A 19,749-nucleotide genomic window follows, 5' to 3' on the forward strand; every position below is an offset into this window, starting at 1 on the left:
ATTAATGGTAAATCAATTTATATCAAATTTGTTAAATCAATTTCTATAACAATTAGTAATTAATATTAAAAGTCGAATAAATTAACGAGCCCCATTAGATAAATTCGTTCATTTCGTCGATAATGGAACGATTATTTCAAATTGTTTCATCGTTCGACTTTGAAAACCACTCAAGGAACTATCAGTTACACGATATCTGACTAACGCTTCGACGGATGGATAATCAACATTTGATTCACATGATCATTGTTTTTCCAGTTCACATATCATTAGCCGAATTCAATACCACGGTAAACCTGCGATACTAAAAATTACGTAATAATTTCTATTTTATAATCATTCTTTCCTACCTGAAAGAAATCGATCTTTCGTATATCATAAATCCCAATGTACGCAGCAAAGCAACTTAGAATTATACTTTTTTCTTTTCCTTCTAAACAATTCATACTCAATTAATATTCCTGATCAATTAACCAGCCTAGCTGTCTGCTTATTATTGTATCTCTTCCAATCTGTACTATACTATACAAACAACACTGTAAATTACCATACGTAACATGGTGAAACACAGGAAATTCACAAATTCTCACTCCAAATACTCCGCAACTGCACCTCGTAATATCACTCAAATTTCCATGAGTCACCAACAGGCGAATTAAGTTAGTTAACCAAACACAGTTAGAGGAAACATATCAAACCATGCAACAACGTCGCAACGTTCTCGGCAGGTACACTCACCTGCGCGTCACCAGTTTATGTCTCTCGCTTTCCGGTCGCGTATACGTGTCGCGACAAAGCGACGAGGGAGAAGGAAGATTGCGATGGTAGTGAGAAGAGCGAGAAGGGAAAAAAGCGTGCAAACGAGTCACGAGAAAACCCAACGGTCGCGGTGAAGCAGGAGAAGCGGCTCTTTGGAATCGTAAAATCCCCGCAGTTCTCCAGTGACGTCTTCGACTTCGGCGTTGCTGTCGACGGAACGATCCACGGGAACCAAAGTCATCGTCCAATAGCCGCACACACGACGCTGGTGGGGCTCCGCTTTCGTTTGCATACGCTATAAAGCCCCGCTAATTGTCCACGCGGCGAACAGTCGGTGCGTGCCCCCTTTTAAACGACGATGTAGCGCGGCGTCCGAAAAATCGAGGATCCGTGCACCTAAGATCATTGTGACGATCGAGATCGAGCACGTGTCCTGGATTTGGATCACAGGATCACGAGAGTCGTTGCGATCCGCGATTTTTTTTTGTTATTTTTCCAATTTCCGTTTTATCCTGTTGAAACAGTGAAAAGACATCCGGAAGAAGAAGAAGAAGAAGAAGAAGAAAAGAGTAAAGTTTGTTCGAAATCGACTTATCGAGTCGGACAAAAGTGAAGAAGCTAGATTTCATTTTATTTCTGTGACTTCTGCAGAGAGTTTCTCGTTTTAGAAACAAAACCACGACGAGATTTGTGATACGCCGAGTGAAGTTTCGCGTTGCTCTCGGACGATCGTGGAAAAGGTAAACGTTTGTTTGCACCGATCATTCGTATCGATGTGTCGCGTGAGACTTGAATTTTGGTACAGTGGTTCGTCGTGAAAGTATTTGAACGCTGGTCGTAAAAGGCTTTGGTGCATAATGTATGTTATCTGTTACACGAAACATTATGAAGCATATCGGGAAAAACTTGTTCGATATAACCGTGCCTGTGTTATCTTAGCCGTGTCTCATTACGGTGATAATTAAACTTCAAAATGTTTCGCCTAACACACATATCATAATATCTACTATATCCATAAAGGACTTCTATAAGTATTTCAGCATTTAGCATAGATAACTTACGTATCTTTATTGTATGCGTTACATAAAATATTTAAAAATTTCTTTAGTATCGGAATGAGACATGACTATTGTAGGTCAGTCAAATTTTTAGTCAATCTGAAAACTCATATAGGAACTACTGTGATATTCATTGATCGCGAACATAATACACATGATATATTTACAAAATGTTTGCACAAATATTCAGATATTTTCACGTGAGCTACTGTATATTTGCTATTTCGCGAAGAAGGAAAAAGAATGAAGTCCTTTCATTGCTCCAATCGTGTTTTATCTTTCATTAACACTTGCGTCGATAACCTACTTAGATGACCAAATTTCCCTCGTTGAAGATAACAACTAAAAGTTTGGTATTTGCTTCGATCAAGTTACATACATACCATTTCTTCGTGATTACTCGGTCTCTTTACTTCTTCTCACTTTCACGACCAATTTAATTAAAATCCGAGCCAATGACTGCTATAACACTGCTATAATATAATAATATATGGCTCTTAAGATTGGAAGTTTCGTTAAATATCACGATATAATGGTGGTCCGTTAATTGATCGAGATTTTGATTTGTTAAATAAACAATTTTGTCCTTATTAGTTCTTTAAAATGTCTTCGTGATGTGACAGTCAGTGTATTTGTATTGACCCTTAATATACTGATGTGCAGTGACTTTCACGTCTACATTTATTTAGTTCAGATATTTTACTAATTATTAGAAACATACTGCAGACAATGTAGTAGAGCCTCTCTTTTCTGAAATAATAGGAAGACGAAATTTCATTTATCCAAATACAGTTTAAGAGTAATCGACAGATTCTTTAAATATTTATGAATCCATAATCAGATAATTTTTTCAACGTAAATAACTACACAGAGTTACGTTCTTTATCGTACTTTGAATCATCGGAGTTCTTCTACGAGTGCCACGAGTGCTTCGGCATGAGAAGATATCTTTTCATTAGCTTTTTCGTCTGCTGTTTTCATTTATATAAAATCGCCATTATTATCGTCTACGTGAAACATTTCATTATATCAGAATACTTACGGCTTTTCTACCGTTGCCAACATCCGAGAAATCTACGTGCTTTGAAGAATTTTCAATTATGTTTTTCTTCCTTTAATGTCTGTGATTCTGGCTTCTCCAATATCGCGTATTTTTGCTAATTTTGTTGCGCTTACATCACTTTCCAGTTTTCTCGTTTACATCGTATTTTCCTGCGATAGTTAGAACGCTTCCTAGTTTCATACCAAATTCGTATAATCACAATTCAATGAATCAAATCAAGGAAAGAGTACATTGTGTATGAACACTGACGACATACGTATGTACATATTTGAAACGGAAAAGGGCATTCGTTACGAAGAAATATTGTGTTTGGATAATAGAACGTTCGGATATTAGGCTATTTGGATAATACCGTGATATACATTTGCTACATCCATTTCGGTGTACCAATTAGGAATAAAAACATTAAAAAAACAAGTTGAAATGATTTACACAAGAAATAGAAAAATTACCACGGTATCTTAGAATGTTTTAGTATATTACGTACATCATTTTGCTTCTTTTGTTTATTTTTTCAGTAAGTGAAACACAGCGTCTGTGCCAGGATAACTAAGAGTAAGTTAGACGTTTCTGAGAAACTGTGACTAACTCCGAGTACAACATACGATAGAATGGTAATAATAGTGAAACTTATATACTAGGTAAACATTTCTAGTAGGCACTATTATAACAAAAATATAACAGTACAAAGTAACTTAGGAGTAACAGAATCATAAATTTCTTTAAGGACCCTTTGTGAAGAAACGTCGATGATGGCATAAATATTGGTATGCTGAGAGTTGAAGGATAGACGTCTATAGAATTTTGATAGTATCTGTCAGATATCTGTATCTCGTTGAAGATCAACAACATCGGAGATTTCCTAGAACTCTGGCTCATTTAACAGCTAATTATTTTAAAGAAGGTTAGACAGAAGAAATATGATAAATCCATTTATGTTGATTTTCTAATTATAGCGTTACTTGATGATTAAGTATAAGGTTGAAGAGGAATAAACTTACTAGATCAAAGTCCTTTAAAGCTTGCTTATTCTTTCGAAGATAACTAACAAATCCGCAAAACTTTGTAGAAAGCTGTTTAATCACAAAGTTAAATAGATCTTTGAAATAGAAAATTTGCCAGCTGTGTATTCAATCTTAACGCTAGAAACTAGCAAATCAGACAAAATCACTGACATCGGATTTGTTGTTTTTGGAATTTCTAAAAATATACAAGTATTTTCGATAGCATCACTTAGTGTTCATCGATAGTGTTCACTTTTATTGGAACAGAAACGCGACTATATATACTTATCCATTATCGTGATATTTATCGAGACTATGTATAACATATTTAGATGGGTATCAAAAGGTCGGACGTTTTAATGATAAAATTATGTTTTTCTAAAGAACGTAAACTTAGAAAACTGCCTTCTTCTCTATGAACTTGGTATGTTTAAATGCCACGATCGACTAACAAAGCACTGTACTACAAAATACCAATCGGTGCCGATCAGTGAGAGGTAAACTCACTATTCTAGAACAGGTGGTCAAACACTGCAATTAAGCAACAAGAATAGGACAACCGTGACTCATATAGTCTTTCAGAAGCCAAAATGATTAACTCTTTGTACATTAGTTCTTGCACATTATCCTGGCACACGGCGTTAGCGTTCAATTTTTCTAGAAGAGAAATTACTTCCATAAGCTCAATTTGTCGCAAAAAAGAACGCCGTAAACAATCATAAATTCCAAGATGAATAAGAAAAAGATAATTCCAATGTTGTCGCTGGACCATGGACTTTTATCATATAAAGCGATAATTAATCTAACTTACTCATTGTGTATTACAACAAATTTTTATTTCATTCGTTGCTTATTATGCAAAAGCTTATTCGCGTTAAATATGGTAGAACTCGATTAATTAATCGAACTTTTACCGATTTGAAGCACTCACTTGAACGTGAGCTCGTATCACGCGAACGAAAAATGATGAGTAGCGAAGAAAATTGGTGAACTCTTGTTATATGAATTCCAATCGATCCATATAAATTGTCCGTCAGGAAAATCAGATAATTGGGATTGCAATCTTAAATAAAATTTCTGTTTCTATCGACTACAATAAGTGTTTTAATGTATCATATTAAGAAACAATTAATTCGATAACGCCATTATAAATAAATAAATAGAACGATAATTCCTCGAACACGATGGTATTCCAATATTAATAACAGATTTCTTTCCTTTCTTTTCTTCGTTTTCCCTTACGACCAAGAAGAACACCAATCAATAGGAAGACTTACGGTTGGAAGTGAAACCAAACGATCGTTCCACTTTGTATTGTTACGAGTCTGTAAGTTTGACTTTGTAGTTTGTGCGAGTTCCGCGAGATCAAAACGCTATGCTGTATCTCGTGTGCATCGAATGAATTTCAATGGCTCGATCGCGGTCACGATCGCTTTCCCTGATCGATTCGAAGGCGAGAAAACTGGCCCCGCAGGGAAAAATCACGTATGCAAACTATATGTATCCATGCTAGCCATGATCGCTCTTATTAATTAGTTCTGGGATGTAATAGTTGTTCAAGGTGCGCACTTTTGTGTAACCGGTTACCGAGAACGTTTGACACTCGAGTTATGACGATCGTTACGAGCCTCCATTTTCATTGGTGCGTCGGTGGACGAGTTATTGCCATTCTGCTATGCGTTTTCAATCGGGAAAGGTCGGTTTTGAAGCTGTGTTCAATATTCACGCGTAGCTTTTGCTGGAGCATACGTTTCTCATTAATTTCACGGATCGATTACTTTGGGGAGGTTTCTTACATTTTTTAATCGTAAAATTATTGGTTGTAAGATTTTTTTGATATACCATATTCTAAGGGATCTCGCTTTTTTAATGTTGTAACAATTTTCTAGAAATTGCAATGTAATTCTTAATCGAATTTTTGAGCCAGAATTATTTAAAATCATTATATCTAGCAATGTACGAGAAATATCGCAATACTGTTTCATATAAGTTATTATATATACACACAGGCAAATTATTTACATGCACAAATATCGCTTGCATTTTTTTGTCAGAATAAGGACGGTACCTGATGGGAAAATTCGTATTAATTTAGGTGGTCCTGGCTTAACGTTAGGGATAAACACGTGTTCGTTTTATTGCACGCTTTACGCACAATCCGGAAATCAATGCTAACTTAGTCGATCGTTGTTCAAAGCGAACAATTTATCACAGCTGACTAGTTGCTACGTAGGAATGTGTTTATTCAGTATTTTTGTTAAGGAAAATGTATTTTTAGTGTTGTATACTTCATGTATATACAGATGCAGCTACGACTCGGATAATTACTGATTAATGATAGCAATCTGCTATAATTGACTAATACTTACTATAATACGTTTACCTATTTTGCATACAATTTCTTGTATCTTTTTTTTTACTATGAGCAAATGGTGTTGGATCTAACGCATTATGTATCTTTTTCAAATTTTCTTATTTTATATTTTATATTTTTATTTTATAGCTTCCTTGAAAATTCTATGAAAATTAGGATTTTTAATGATTCGAAGATTAGAAAATTCGAAGATCGTGAGATTAGAAGATTCGAAAATTCAGACTGAACAATTTGGAGATTTGCAACCTTGTGAATTAAAAGATCCAGAATTTGTTAGACTTATTAAAAAATGGTGTATTCAAAAATAGCATATTCTCTTTCGAAGACATTTTTCTCAATTTATCCTATTGGAAAGTACAAACTTCATTATCACTTGAATCTCGATTAGAATCTCAATTAAAGTAGTCATCATTCCACACAATCATTATCGCCAAAAATGCCATTCAATTTGTGGTAGAAAAATTCTTTTCTCGTGTCCATCGACATACCGTTGTAACGTAAAGTGCGTTACAGTATACGCGAAATAATTTATGCAAATGTTACCAAGCCCCTAGAAAATAACAGTTATGTCACGGACTGGTCACTTCCGGTTCTCTCGTCATTAATACTCTTTTTTTTATCTAAGTTCGTGGTAATCGCAACGAACATTAATTACACAGAACCGTAATAAATAACCATCTACACTTATGAAACATCTATGTATGGACTGTTTTAAATGTTTTACATATGCGCTACATCGGTGATTAATCGAACGCGATCATCTCGTAGATTTCGTGAAAGATCAAATCTAACCGCAATTATCTTACAAAAAATGTCATTAAATTAATAATATTTTAAACGAACTTAATTCTACGAGAAATTTCATTGAACGCTAGTAAATTAACGATATTTAAATAATAAATAATATTTCATCAAATAAAGAAATAATTAATCAATTAAAACTTGCAGGAACGATTTTATAATCGATTTAATCATCGATCTATTTTCGAAATGATTTGCAAGATTGAGATCTGAATCGTGTAAATTGCACGGTGTAAATATCATATCGTGTTGTACGATGGTTGAAAAAAAGCGAGTTTGTGCAAAAGGGGATTTCTCTTTGGGGTATGAAAGGTTTCTTAGAAGACGAAGGTGGTTGGGAAAGAGTTTAATTGGCGGCAAATTAAGGATTCAATTATCAAAGGGAGCAAAAGCTTTCGCGCGTATATTTTATATTGAAAATGATTGCTCTTGATTCAACGTTTATAACGTTAGCCTTCGTGAAGTAAAAGTAAAATGGCGTTCGCTAACGGTGTCGAATTTTTTCTTAACGATTCTAGTTGAATAATATCACGAATTTGTCGGGATTATTGTAACAATAATTTTACTTACTTGTTTTAATTATCCAGTAATTAACTGTAGTAATCGTTCACTGATAGAATCAAATTTTTATCGAAAATTTTATTTAAACAAGATTCAAAGATTCATACAAATTACTATGGCGCTACAATAATTTCGTTTACTTCTTTCATAAGCACACAATCTTTACGATAAATATCTTCCTTGATAATTTTATTTATGTAATACCTACTTGGATTTTTTAATAATTAACTATAATTGCTCTTTTATTGGTGCTTGTTTCTTAACTGAATAATCTTTAAAAAAAAAAAAGGCAACAATCGTGTGACATTCTGCACAGTGTCAAAATAAGCAGGAACCGGAGGTATGGTGCTCTGTTATTTAAAATTTTCATTAATTGTCTTTGGAATTAATTATTATTTACACATTACGCATGATACATTTTGTGTATTTCATGATCATTTCTTCTAAACAAACTCTTCTATTCCAATGACAATTTACATCTGATTACATTACATTTTTATTTAACAATTCTCACGTCCCAAAAATATTATCTTCCTATTTGCAAAAAGGATCTAATAAGAAGCAAATTATTTAAAGGACACTCCAGTTAGAACGTACAAGTGACAGCAATAAGCCTTCGATAGTATCCTCCATTTTGCAATAACCTTGCAAAAATGTTCAAGGATCTTTCCTTTTCTCTTCCTCTCTAGCAAATTCAAATCATTTTTTCCAGTACACTCTGTATCACCTTGAATTAGCCTTTACCTAAGATTATATCGTGTCAAAAAGTAGCATGGCAATATATCTAGACAATACAAACATCTACTACCTTTCATCTAGACTTTAGATTTCATCTTCTTCATCTTGATTTCAACAATGTGGTTCACCTCACCTTGAACCCGTTTAAGAAAATTTAGCGAAGAAGAGATTTCTCCGCTTAATAAGAGAAACATCATAACACGTTGATAAACATGAGAAATTATCCGGCTAAATGTAACGAAGAAATAGACATAAGAGAACTTGCTACTAAAACAACAGTCGCTCACGTGAAAGTACTCGGGCACTTAAACAAACCTTTGGTGATTTTTATACGAGACACTTTGAGATTTCATTGACACTGAAGTGAGACACGATCGTCGTAATTACATTGAGAAAATTTGAAACAGATCTAAACGTGTATATAGAAATTTCATATATTTATTGGAAACATATATTATTGTTATTTTATATATAAAAATTACCAGAGTATTTGAGCAGTCGATTATTCGCTAAATTAATAAGAATAATAAGCCACGATGTACGTAGTAAAATCATCATCATGTGTTATATACATATTAATTTTTCATTTAACATATATATTTGCGAAATATATATACATTGTCTCATGTATATATATCTTCAATATTGTTTCGATCATTCGCGGAGAGACGCGATCGCGAGATATCACGTCAACGAGATTTGTAAGTTCTCGTTACGATTAAACAATCGACGCCACGAACTGATCGATTCCCTTATTTCGATTATGATAATAAGGGTAGTTCAATGAAATTTCACAGAATTAACACAACTAAATTAATGTTTATTGCAACAACTTATTAACTAGAAAGATATAAATGGAACAACAAAAAGAAATGTGACTACGTAATGCGCGATATAAGATATGTGTGGACTGTTTGGCTTCTCGAAACGTTCTGATTCTTTCTGGAAGGCGACCCCCACTACCTTCGGATCACGCCACATTCTTTTACGCCAGATAAAATAACGGCCACGAATCGACGTTTCTGGAGGTCGCCCTGCTTAATGAACCATGCGCTTGCCACTACAATGTTTGTTTTGCCGGGCAGCCGCGACGATCCGTCTGCGACATTATAGTGCCGCGACCGACAGTTAAGAATATGATCTATGGCAAGCCGCATGGCGTAACAAATATACAATCTCAGATTGATTCCAAATTTTACTATTATAATCTCGATAATCGTATCTCGTTAGAGTGCTAACGAAATTATAGAACGTTTCGTGATATGAAAGTGTTCGAGTACTTCCGTGAGCCACTGTATATCATAAGATCGATCACCTTGATCGTTTATCGATCTGTATTCCTAAAACACATAAAAAGGTATGAACGCATTGCAACACGAATTTATTCGACGACCTAATAAGACCCCATTCACCTTGAACTTAGTTTCCTCGTAACGTGTAATTCGAGTTAAGTAGGTGATCGAGGATCGTTGATTCGCAGATATCGAGATAATGACAGTCATGGTGGAGTCCGTAAAAGCCGAGGAGGGCGAACGTCCGAAGATCAAAACCTTCGACGACATACTACCGTACGTTGGCGAGGCCAGCCGCTACCAATGGTTCCTTTTCATCATTCTCCTTCACCTTCGTCTACGCGTTCCTCTACTTCACGCAGTTCTTCATCACGCTATTGCCAGCTGAACACTGGTGTACCGTTCCGGAACTCGAACGATGGAACCTCACAGACAAACAAAAGTAAGTGACACTTTATGTGCAATTTGTCTTATTTGAATTATTGAGTTATACGTAACGAACGATCCTACATAGTTTCTTTATGTTCGAATTTACCCTGTTACGCGATAGACATTTTCAGTTCGGGCAGATCGAAATGGTCAATAATCATGTTGATCGTATAACAAATCAATACATGTTTTCATTAAAGACGTTCCTTTCGATGTCTAGAATTAACCACCTTCTATAGGAGACAATTTATATGCATATGTACATATCTGTTCAAGTCACGTGCACGTAGTTTAAACCAGGCTTCTCGAAAGCCTGTTTGTTTTCCATGCAGGTCGCAATAAATATTCTCGACGACAGAATCTTCCACTTGCACGGAGATTTCCATTTTCTCAGCTGTGATAACGTATCGCATCGCGACAATTTGTTTCTTTAAAACCACAATATAATATCTGATAACTTGCACGAAACAACTGTGTTTATTGAATCAGGAAAACCCAGGTATCGCGTTGTATATGTAAATGCATATGTAAATATCGTGTCGTACGGGAGTGGGGGAGATACCTGTAACCAGTTTGCGACGAGATAAAAATAGTTGGAAATCGCGATTACATAGTTATACTATTATCAACGTCTTTGTCACGTGTTCTATTTCAAGAACGTAAGGAATTACCGGTGAAAGGATAGGAAGTCTGGATGGCACGATTCCAACGAATCGTGTTACCATTCTTGACGACGCATGCGAGATCTGGTTTTCTACGATGCGTCAACGAGGAAAATCGTTCGTTACGCTTGTTTTCCATTGAATCACCCTGGCCAAGGCGAAACTATCGCTTTGTAGATCGACGACTTCTTAGCGTTCCGGGGGCCCGCCGGAAACCAGTTTGGTCGACGACCTCCGGCAGATTCTAGACGTTCACGTGTTCCGCGAACTGATCGGCTAGGAAATTCTTTTTCGTTTCGCATAATTTCTCGAATCTCCCCGCGTACCGTTTATTTGTCTGGAAATAGACTCACCGATACGTGCAGCGATCGGTAATTAAATCCCAACACAATTCGAATGCCTCGGAGTGCAACAGATACGGGACGATCGTCCTTCCAGCTCTTGCCTTTGTTCCTATTTTTACGGTCATTGTCTCTTTTCCTCTTTTATATTTTGTGCTTTTGTTTTCCTGTTGTTTTATTTTTTCACCTTTCCCATTTTAGATTTTTTTTTTTTTTGAAAAAGCAGATTTATAAATAATAAATAGGCCGCGGATTTTTATGCGAATTTTATTTTTACAGAAAATTTAAAAATGCGAAAATGTAAACACTATTAAAGATAATGTGTTATTACTGTTACTGATATCGTCGTTATTCTTTATTAGAGAAATTATTATAGATTTTTATATTGTTATGTATATTACTTTTGTCACATTTTTTATTTAAACAGGATTCGAATTAAGTTTCAAGGAATTGGACTAATTTAAGATTAGGATTAAAAACTATGCACTTTTGAGTAGAATTTTCATCTTAGTTTTCCAATTTCTCTCCCTCTCTCTACCATTTGCTGTCATTGTTCCTTGGTTATTTAAAAAAAGATAAGAAAATCAAAGGAAAATTAGTATTCTTAAAAATACTTCTTGCAAATTTCATCATCGTTAATGTAACGTATTCTTGTTTTATGTAGGATTGCACTATCGATCCCTCCAGCGTCGAGTGAGGAATTGCTGGCGGAAGGTGCGACTTCGTTTTCGCGATGTAACATGTACAATGTGAACTATACCGACATATTGGAGAGTGGTATCAGAGAGGCAGACCCATCCTGGCCAATAACCATGCCAATATGGATGGACCTTTGATCACACGATGATACCATACAAATCCATAGCTGTCGAGGTAAAATCACAAGAGAAAACTATATTCTTTATATAAAGTAACTTCAAACTTTCGACACCGATTAACAAATTTTTATTTAAATTAAAACTGTTGGAACCGTCGTTCTATGCTGACGATAGCATATAATGCAGTCATTATAAAAGAAGTCCTTGTTGGTTGCACGAACTTAGACGTAGGTGTAATTACTTGTTATGCTGTTTGCATCTTAACAGAGCTCGTTTATAACGGAACATAAAATTAACCTTGTCATCCTTAATTATTTGTACGTCTCGGCGTTTTAAATCACGAACATGAATCCGTTTATATAATATCGCATAAATCGAAAAGTGAAAGTTACAACTGTACAATAGACATATTTCGAATTGAACGTATAAATACGCGCTTGGTAACTTCTTACGACTCAAGACATTTTTATCGAATATTTATTGTTATTATTATTATTTCTGTAGTAACTTGTGGATTCTTAGAGTAAGTGATAAGTGATGATGGTAGAGTTTAAAGTTTGATGTATTTTAATGAGTGATATTCGATAACAAAAGGACAGACTACGATATCGTCGCACGCCGACTCACACTCCGTGTCCGCTCAACTCGCATTCTGCTTCTCGACTGCCTCTCTGGCCGTTGTAGCACTCTATTGTCTATTGCTGGGCCCACCGCACACGTGTTCTACAGACGCTCGTAGCCAGGGTCACGTAGGTCTTTTCGGCAAAGCTATTTACCTGAAGGACCCGGTAATGCATTGATGGAACCGACAGCGCCTCGGCTCTCGCGACATTGTCTGTAGTTAGCTCGACGTTTCCTAGGCCCTTCTTCCCGATACTACACTCGGCCATCCTGCAGTAACATCTGCCCTCAGATGTTATGTCCATTCTCGCTATCGTCGGATGCGTCATCTTCGGCGTTCAGGACCCAAGGCTTCATGAAATCTGCAGTCGTCGAGGTGCGCGCGGGCCCCTCATGCTCCCCTACTTTCTCCACAGTGTAGCGGTCATTCCGCATGGCTCGCGCGACCCGGTACGGACCTAAAAATCTGCCCCCGAGTTTTAACCCTGCGCCGAACTGTGTTCTCTTTATGGCGACAAGGTCCCCCCTTTGATACTGCTTCGCGCTCTTTCTTCTTTTATTGTAACTTCGACGATTCTCCTCTTGAGTTGCGGCGATCTTCCTCTTCGCGTCCTCACGTAGCTCGCGACGTTGTTCTTCGAACCTCGCGGCCCACTCTTCGTCAATCAGCTTTCTAATCTTCGCCTCTTCCCTGACTTGCATTTCGACCCCGACCAGTAGCTGGAAAGGAGTCTTCCCTGTGCTTCTGTTTACGGTGGAATTCAAGTATTTCTGAACCTGGTCGACATGTTTATACCAGTCATCGAGTTTAGGGGCAGTCAGTTTAGTTAGTAATGGTATGAGAGTCCTGTTTACCCTCTCTACCTGCCCGTTCCCCCTCGGCGCCCCCGTCGTGATTAATGAATGCTTTATGTTTTCTCCTTCGCAATACTCTCGGAAAGCGTTGGACGTGAACGCTGCTCCCCGATCGGAGATGATTCGCCGTGGATTCCCCAAAATAGCCGCTTGCTTGACTACTTGAGTCCGCATCGCCTTCGGTACTACTATTAGCACATCGTCCTTACACTCCTTATACAAAATATTGTTTCTTATTCCATACCCATCGGCCTGACTGCACGTTGCGGCGTCCAAAATCCTGCGGACTTCAATGTCCTTGTTCTGTGCCCTTCTCAACCGTGCAATCAGCCCGTCTTCACTCTCCGTCACATACATAGTGCTCGGCAGGAGGTTTCTACTCAGAGCATCTACATGCTGCATACTTTTCCCCGGCCGATGACACACCTGATACTCGCCTAGTAACAAGGCCCATCTAGCCACACGCACGCACAAGTCTTTCTTTCTCATCGTCATGGCGAATGCTTGACAATCCGTAACAATAGTGAACGGCACACCTAACAGATATACCCTGAACCTGAAGTCTATCTCCTTTTTCAACAGATCGGTTAAGGGTTTGGCAATCTTCGCGTAACCTCTAATGAATTTTCGGAAATATCCTGTAAGTCCCAAGAAACTCTGGACTTTTCTAACCGACGTTGGCTTGGGAAAGTTTGCAACGGCCTTGGTTTTATGAGCGGACGGCTTTATGGTGTTTCCCGAGACTATGTGTCCCAAATACTCGATTTCCCTCTGCATAAAACGACATTTTTTCCAATTTATGACCAGCCCATACTGCCCAGTTAATTCTACGACCATTTGCAAGCGTTCCCATGCCTCCTCTAAATTCTTTGCAAGGACAATGATATCGTCCATGTATACGATGACAATACCCTTATCCATCAGTTCTTCGTAAATCATCGATATGTACTTTTGGAAGACAATAGGGGAAATTTTCAGACCAAACGGCAACTTCAGAAATTCGTATTGCCCTGTGGGCGTAACAAAAGAGGTATAATTCTGGCTATCCTTGTCTAGACTTACGTGGAAAAACCCATTTTTTAGATCTATCGTCGTAAAAAGCTGGACGCCTTGCAACGCATCTAAAACGTCTTCAATTAACGGCAACGGAAAATGTGGACACTCAATGAGTTCGTTAAGCTCACGAAAATCGACGCAAACCCTGATAGAGCCATCTTTCTTTCGGACTACCACTATCGGACTCGCATACTCCGAGTCTGACGGTTTGATGACACCCTCGTTTGTCCACGCTTCCATCAGATCATCTACTTCCTTTCTTTCCGACGGCGCCAGTCTTCGCGGTCTTCGCGCTACCGGTTTGTCGCTTTTCAGAACTATCTTTGCGGTTATTCCGACGTCTCTCTTCTTCTCCGGCCTATACCCTTTAATAATATCCCGAATGGCTTCACGGTAATGAGGTTCTCGTACATGCGACAAGTCGATCTCGTCGAATTGTTCTATCGCGTTTACCCTCAGTACATCCGGCGCGTCCTCGTGACCGTCGGTCTGATCGTCGAGTCGTAAAAATGTCACCTCGCCCCGTTTGACTCGCAACTCTACCTGGTCTAAAAAATCGGTACCTAAGAGTAGACTGTGTCTTGTCATTACCTTATTCGAGACAACATGCAGGGTGACAGTAAAGTCGTACCCGTCGACCGTCATTACCCTTGTAAACTCGCCCCAGGTACTATTGCCAGCGGAACCAAAACCATCAAACCTAAGTTTGCAGTTTCCCAGAGGTGGTGATCCTAACCTCGCATACTCATCCGATCGTATGAACGTAAGGTCACTACCTGTATCCACTAACGAGACAAACCTGCAGCCATCTATCGACACGTCCTTCAAGTACTTTTTCCTCTCCGGTCTTGAGATTACGTAAGTCTTCACTTGTCGCGCTGTACAATTCGCCGCCACATGTCCAAACTCGTTGCATTTGAAACACTTCATACCTTTTCCTTTCTCCGGACACTTAGCACTTAAGTGATCCGCTCTGCCACAATTGAAACATCTTCTATTATCACTCGCTGTTGACCTCGGCCGGCTTCGCACTTCCGATCGTTTTCCTTTATCCTCCTTGTGTCCCCCAAACTTTGTCTTCGCCTTCATGTCCTCCCTCATCTCTTCATACTGCTTCAACCGTTCTTTTAGTTGTTGCATAGTCTTGGCTCCATACAACATAGCCTTGTTCGCAGGCTCGTCGGGAATGCCTTGAACGATATACCTGACTTGCGACGGTATATCGACTGTTCTCTGTCCCGCAATCTCACGCATACAGTTCATATACTGTCGCAGACTCTCGTCTGGTCTCTTCATTCTATTTGCCAACTCCTGGTGTATCTGTTGGTCAGTCACGGCGTCTTCGAACTCATCTTTTAACGCCTCCTTCAGCTTTGTCCAGGACTTCGTGCATCGTTCTCGCTTTACGACGGATTGAGCAGAGCCCGTGAGCAGTTTCTTAGCGAAAGCTACCATGTGGATGTCTGACCACCCACACAATTTCGCCATATCCTCGAAGTTCTCGATCCATCGACTTACACTCGGCAGACCGTCCCCGCTGAATTTCTCTAGCGAGTCCTCTACGTCTCTGAACGTTAGCAGCATGCACCTAGGCTCGTCTTGCCTCGGTCGTCTTAACACTGGAGTTACCCGAACTCTGTCGTCTTGCCTATTGAGATTGCGATTTCCTGGGCCGTTAACGTCCAAACGGTCCCCAACCACGCTAATCTCATCGTCGTCGTCGTCTTCTTCTGAATCAACGTCGTCATCCTCCGGGTAGTCTCCTCGTGCACCATGCTCCCGTTCTACGCGTAACGCAGCAAGCAATCGCTCTACCAGCTCGCGTTTTCTGCCCGCTAGTCTCAGCCGTCGTCTTCTCAATTCGTCTATTAACTCAGATGTTCGCATCTGAGCCACCTGCTCGTCGGTCAATACTGCTTCTCCTGTATCAGCCATTGTTTCAAATATCACCTTCACGAATAAACCGTCACTTAAATTCTTCACTTGTCACTTGGCACTCTAAATCCCGGCTGGAGCCCCCCAAAATATGTAGTAACTTGTGGATTCTTAGAGTAAGTGATAAGTGATGATGGTAGAGTTTAAAGTTTGATGTATTTTAATGAGTGATATTCGATAACAAAAGGACAGACTACGATATCGTCGCACGCCGACTCACACTCCGTGTTCGCTCAACTCGCACTCTGCTTCTCGACTGCCTCTCTGGCCGTTGTAGCACTCTATTGTCTATTGCTGGGCCCACCGCACACGTGTTCTACAGACGCTCCTAGCCAGGGTCACGTAGGTCTTTTCGGCAAAGCTATTTACCTGAAGGACCCGGTAATGCATTGATGGAACCGACAGCGTCTCGGCTCTCGCGACATTGTCTGTAGTTAGCTCGACGTTTCCTAGGCCCTTCTTCCCGATACTACATTTCTAATTTCTATTTCTGCTATTTTATTACTAAAAAAGTCCTACTTAAATCGGGAGATACTATCTTCTACTTAACAAATTTATATTCCTTCCACTATGACAAATTCTCTAATCATATCCAAGAATTATGCAAACTACCTCTACTATTTTATTACTAAAAATATTACCAAAAGACTACAATTAACTAACCTACGACTCGGGTTTTCAATTCTGATGATATTAGAAAACTACGGAATTTATTACTCGTCCTTTCGTCGTCTTCCTTATTCTCTTCACCTTCTATCGATTTTCTAACCACGCGGTGTTTTTTCATAACTAGCCGCAATCATAAAGCATCCCCCTTTTCTGTTTCAGCTGGAATGAGTATGCGACCACGTTATTCCTCGGCTCAGCAGCACAATCGGCCTTCTTCGTCGGCAGCATTCTTGGAGGCTTAATATTCGGTTACATAGCCGACCATTGTGACAGAATTCCAGCGTTGGTTGCGTGTAACGCGGTTGGTTTCATCGCGTCTGTCGGCACTGCGTTTTGCAACAGCTTCTGGAGCTTCTGTCTGGCGAGATTAGTCGTCGGTACCTCGTTCGATAACTGCTTCAACGTGCTTTTCATTATCGGTGAGTCATCGAGAAAATTATAAGAGAGAAAAAGCTGTTGAGAATAGGAAAACTATAATTTATGACCTAATAATGAGGCACCGGTATCGGTCCCGTTTTACGTAACGATTAACTATTTATGACGTGTTTGAATAAATGTTTATTGCCCTATTTCGGTTTGTTTTTTCTTAAGTCAAATTTTTATTCGAATTTTACGATATCAATTTTAAGATATTTAATGGTAAATGATTTTACTGAAACTTTATATTTTGGAATTATATCTCGTAATTTGAAATTTGTTGTGTAATTGTATATCTAGTTTGGTATTAAAATTACATGTGTCTAGGGATACTTTAAGATATTTTATTTTAAACGACAGGATACTTAATTCTGTATACTTTTCTGGTATGAAATTGTATCTTTCGAGTGACCTATTTCCCTATGGAGAATAATCTTCGGTTATACCACGATTACTGAGGCACTCTCCGTTCGATATTGAGATGAAAGCAGTGTTCCTTTTAAAATTCTTTTTAATTCAAAACGATCTTACATTGTCGATGTTAATGATTTATAAAATCTACAAATAAGTCTGAATATTTGAAATTAGATTGGTAAAAAACGAAGAAAGGACAAACCTAAAGGAAACAAGGAAACAATATTATTATATCAAATGAAGAAACGAAATTGACGAAACATTTGGGAAGATTTCTATAACGATGTAATACAATAACGATATCACGAATTATTCTTTCAGTGATCGAATATGTCGGTCCGAAATATCGAACTCTGGTAGCGAACATGTCGTTTGGACTTTATTTCGCGGCAGCCTCGAGTCTTTTGCCTTGGATCGCATATTGGATCTCAAATTGGAGGATCCTCAGCATGGTCACCGCGTGTCCTATGGTGGTTGCGTTTGTAGGACCATGGATTGTTCCTGAAAGTGCACGGTAGTTTAATTCCAATTTCTTTTTCATTATAAAAATATAATACAAAGAAATTTCGTAAGTAAATTAGTATACGATAGTATAGTAGACATTTAATCTCACCTCGTCCTTTGGATTATTTTTGTATCTTCGTATCATCGGAAAATTCTTTAAAAATAATCCTCAAAGAAATATAAGAAATTTCTTTTACGTTAAAGTTTCTCTTAAAACATCAAAAGTCCTTTGAGACCGGACCATAAAAATTCCAAAATTATAGCTGAATTAAATTGGGTAATATTTTATCCAGCAATACATACTATCTTGGGATCGGTTATTACATCGATTCCTCTGTCTCGTAAATAAAACATAATAAAACATCTCAAGGTCAACATCTTTCTCTCGATAAGCCATCACATTTTTAGCTGTGCAAAATAAATGATTGATGCGTAACTAGACAGCTCTATTCAAATTTGCACAAAAAGTTTGTCGATACAAAAGGTTGGTGAAAGTGATGATTTTGAAAATTTCTTACAGGCTTTTATAACGTTTGCGTATTTCATATACTTCCGTAGTTGGTACATAACCAGTGGCAGGGTGGACAAAGCGATCGAGATGCTGAAAAACTTCGCTAAAGTGAACGGTAAAGAGGTGAAGCAAGAAATATTCGACGAATTTGAGAAAAGTTGCAAGGCGATAAATGAGAAGGATCAATCGCATAATCAATACACTGTCCTACATCTCTTCAAGCTGCCACGACTTGGTCGTATCACTATCATGCTCATCATTTATTGGTAAGTTAACCTTTCCAACATCAATCGAACAAACTACACAGCTAGAACTTTTTACTTGTAAATTCTCAGCAATGATTACAATATTATTTTAGAAAAAACTAAGACACCAGAGAAATTTATAATCATATACGAAAAGATATACAGGGTGGTTGGTAACTGATGGTACAAGCGGAAAGGGGGTGATTCTACGCGAAAAAAGAAGTCGAAGATATAGAATAAAAATTTTTCGTTTGAGGTTTTGTTTTCGAGAAAATCGACTTTGAATTTTCGCTCGGAAAAATTAAAAAAAAATTCTATTCTATATGTCGGGCCTAGCCACGTGTGATGTTGCCTCGGAGGTGTCGATACAATAGGACATACGTTGTATTAATAATCAAACTTCAGGCAGGAACTGCCTAGCAACGGCGTTTGGAACCTTCTCGACGCTTCCAAACGGGTATAGAAAACAAATGCAATCGTACAGCGAGAAAAATTCCACCAGGCTGGCATTCGTGTGATTGCTTTGGAGAGTGATACATCGAGCATTTTCAACAATCGTATTTTGCGCCTAAGATTAGTTTACGTTTAGTGAAGAGTTATCCCGTTGACTGTGGATTCGTTT

The 19,749-nt window shown here is 38.2% G+C and overlaps 1 pseudogene; it reads left to right on the plus strand.

The window, feature by feature from the left end:
- The first annotated feature begins 1,282 nt into the window (after nucleotides 1-1,282).
- LOC117241101 lies at nucleotides 1,283-19,171 on the plus strand (annotated as a pseudogene).
- The last annotated feature ends 578 nt before the right edge of the window (nucleotides 19,172-19,749 follow it).

The sequence above is a fragment of the Bombus vosnesenskii genome, unplaced genomic scaffold, assembly GCF_011952255.1.
Source record: "Bombus vosnesenskii isolate JDL3184/JDL3185 unplaced genomic scaffold, Bvos_JDL3184-5_v1.1 scf7180000015266, whole genome shotgun sequence".
Classification (NCBI taxonomy): Eukaryota; Metazoa; Arthropoda; class Insecta; order Hymenoptera; family Apidae; genus Bombus; species Bombus vosnesenskii.